Source organism: Palaemon carinicauda, chromosome 18 (assembly GCF_036898095.1).
Source record: "Palaemon carinicauda isolate YSFRI2023 chromosome 18, ASM3689809v2, whole genome shotgun sequence".
Lineage (NCBI taxonomy): Eukaryota > Metazoa > Arthropoda > Malacostraca > Decapoda > Palaemonidae > Palaemon > Palaemon carinicauda.
The window spans coordinates 123,331,529-123,334,028 of record NC_090742.1 but is presented as its reverse complement, the minus strand read 5'-3'; the positions used below and the strand labels follow the sequence as shown (position 1 = coordinate 123,334,028).

The window sequence follows — 2,500 nt, the reverse complement described above, 5'->3', positions numbered from 1 at the left end:
TATTCTTTATAGATATATCATCATCATCATCATTATCATAATATTTTCCTACGCCTATTGGGACAAAATGGGACTCGGTTACATTTCACCAGTAGTGTCTATCCAGAGCTTTTAAATCAATACTTCTCCATTCATCATTCTCTACTTCATTCTTCATAGTCCTCATCAATTTAGGCCTGAGTCATCCAACACTTCTAGACATAAATTAGGGAAACATGTCACTTTTTATAATTTAGTAGTGTCGTTTACTCCTTTCAACTATACAACTACCAGAATTGAAATCCATTCTCGGTTTCAAGAGCTCCCTGATCCTGACAATCAAATGATTAATTTCACTTTATTCTTACCCTTATAACAAGAGAAGCTGTTGACAAATCTGTTCCATCAGTTTGCTCTTCGAACTGTTTTTTTGTAGTAAAAGCTTATTAATGATGACGAGCTCTTTTCCATGAGTGACAGATCTTCTACCAGCGCCTTGTAGTCTGAAAGAAAATGTAAGCTCTACATTACTGGTGAGCAGAGCTGCTAGTTGAAATATGAATTGTGGAAGTTAGAAATAGACATTTCAATTGGCGCCCCGTAATTGTATCATTTAGAAATGTGAGCAGGATATTGCGAGTCAATAGTTCTTTACTAACATGCAAAAATAATTTTGAAAAAATTGGCATACCAATATATCAAAGATGACCTAAATATAAGATATAAGTTATTACTAAATATATTAAGAGATAACACATTTCACTGATAAATATACTATAGATACTGAACTAAATGTTACTAAGTTAATCCTAGTGTATTTACAGTCTGTTCAAGTAACAGATTTTGCCAAGTCCCTAAGATTCAAAGAACACATTTTTAGACTGATATTCATTCCACTTTTCCTACCTTCAGTTTCTGCCGACTCAGCATTCAAGGCTTCATCTGATTCAGGCGTCAAGTCCAAGTAGATCTTTCCTAGTGTTTTTAACACTTTTCCATAGAATTCTGGTTCCATCTATGCAAATGAAAGCCGTCATTAAATCTAAATTCTTTATATTTATTATACCTTCTCTTATCAACTCAATACCTTTAGAAGTAGAATAAAAGGGTTAAAATCTCATTTCACATATTATGTTATTCTGTTAAAAATAAAGGAACATAAACATGCAACTTTCTTCCTACAGAGGAAAGACTTATATGAATACAGAAAATAATATTCCTAATGCTATCCATATATATATATGTATATATATATATATATATATATATATATATATATATATATATATATATATATATGTATATATATATTTTTTTTCATTAAATGGTTAGGGAATTTATTATAGCACTTGGCAAGTTTTCAAAATTATGATAATCATTTTTTTGAGATTCACTATATGTAACTATATGTTCTTATAGCGATATATAACATAAGTTTAGCAGCAAAAATTAATAATGCACTATTTTATAACCAACTATGAAAATAATTTGATACACTTTAACTTGCCATTATTCATTACGTCTCAAATAAATAGACTCTTGCCAAAATGTTTTAGAGGTTATTATTTCTGTTCATGTAAAAGTAGTTGAGATCTATCAACATAGATTTAACTCCAGGGTAAAAACTTCGAATATCGATAATTCTACTTTAGTTGATAAGTATGCAATTACTTTTTATGTAAAATCTAGAATCCTTTCTAAACATTCAATCATCACCCCTTGATGTTTATGCAATGTATGATAATGTATGATAATTAGAATAGGAGTATTTATGGCAAGGTAACCAAATTTGTAACAACTGCATACACGAGAAAGTCATAAAAATTTTGAAAGAGTCTGTCATATTATTTCATTAAAAAATAACGATCAACAATACTTATAATATTTTCTTTGTCAATAATCACCCTCACGATCCCTATAATCTTAATCCAAAGGTTTCCCAGGATAATTTTGGCGTTCGATACATTTAAGAATTTACGAAGGGCATCAATGGTTGGATACAGGACTTCTGTCAGGAAAGCCAAGCTCTCGCCCTCTTGACACAGTTTCATTAGGGTTCTCTCCAAAAATTCTTCTTTCTAAAAAGAAACATGAATGACAACATTTAATCCGAACGGCTATAACATAACATCAGTAGGTTTTAATTCTTAAATTTGTGAGAGAAAGTAGACTGCGATGGTACGGACATGCAAAGAGACGAGAGCAAGACCATCTGATAAGGAAGATGATGGATATGGGACTATCAATTGGGATAAGGTTAGGTTGACAAAAATTGCGATGAATTGACTGTGTGAAGAGATATGAGGGAGTTGTGATTGACCGAGGAAGATGTACTGGACCGTAATAAATATATGTGGAAGAATGTGTTAAAGAGCCATTACAGCGATCCCAAATAGGGACAAGCTTGTAGAGAAAGAAGAAGAAGGTGATAGAAATGGCTGCTATTCTAGGGATCGTTGAGGTGATTTGATTTATGGAATTTGGACTAAAAAGAACGACAAATGGTTCGGGAAGGCCACTC

The 2,500-nt window shown here is 31.8% G+C and overlaps 1 pseudogene; it reads right to left on the bottom strand.

Moving 5' to 3' along the window:
- The window catches only part of LOC137657537 (uncharacterized), a 78,003-nt pseudogene that overhangs the window by 561 nt on the left and 74,942 nt on the right, over positions 1-2,500 (bottom strand).